This window comes from Plasmopara halstedii (assembly GCF_900000015.1).
Source record: "Plasmopara halstedii genome assembly, contig: Scaffold_555, whole genome shotgun sequence".
In the NCBI taxonomy this organism is placed as follows: Eukaryota; Oomycota; class Peronosporomycetes; order Peronosporales; family Peronosporaceae; genus Plasmopara; species Plasmopara halstedii.
In genome coordinates, this window is record NW_020187475.1 from 619893 (window position 1) to 620609 (window position 717).

The window sequence follows — 717 nt, forward strand, 5'->3', positions numbered from 1 at the left end:
CTTCTTCGCAGAATATAACTTCGAGGTGAAGTATAAGCCAGGAAAGCAGAATGCTTTAGTTGATGCGTTGTCTTGTAGACCGGATTATGAGCTTGCTCATGTCACGACAGTGATGTCGTCAGTGATGGAATTTATCCGCGCCGCATACGCGGGTGATGGTATGTGTGTAGCGCTGCTACAAGCTATCGGGATCAAGGAAAATCGGACAATAAATTGTCGGCGCGTTTGTGCGCACGGTTTCACCGATATTCGTTGAATAACAGGTTGCTGTATAATAGCAGTGATTTGACGGATACGCCACGAATTGTGGTTCCTCACGATGAGAAATTGAAAAATCGTATCTTCTTTGAAACCCACCTAACCCCACTTAATGGTCGTCTCGCGAAAAGACGTACAGCTCTGTGAGTTGCCACTACTGGTTGTTCAAGCTCGTATGTGCTCATGTGTGAGACGTGTTAGAGGGTGAAACCCTCTCCAAATGCGACAGCGCCGCTGGCCAGTTTGGCGGTACCTTCCGGGTGCTGGCAGTTCACGAGAATAGACTTTGTGTTTGGCCTGCCTAAGGATTCGACGAACAACACGGGGGTGGTGGTTTTTGTGGACCGTTCGAGCAAGAAAACTCATCTTGCGGCAGTGCCGGACACCATAGACGGTGTGGGTACAGCGACGCTGTTTGTGGATCGTGTCTTTGGACAACATGGAACCTCGGAGTCAATT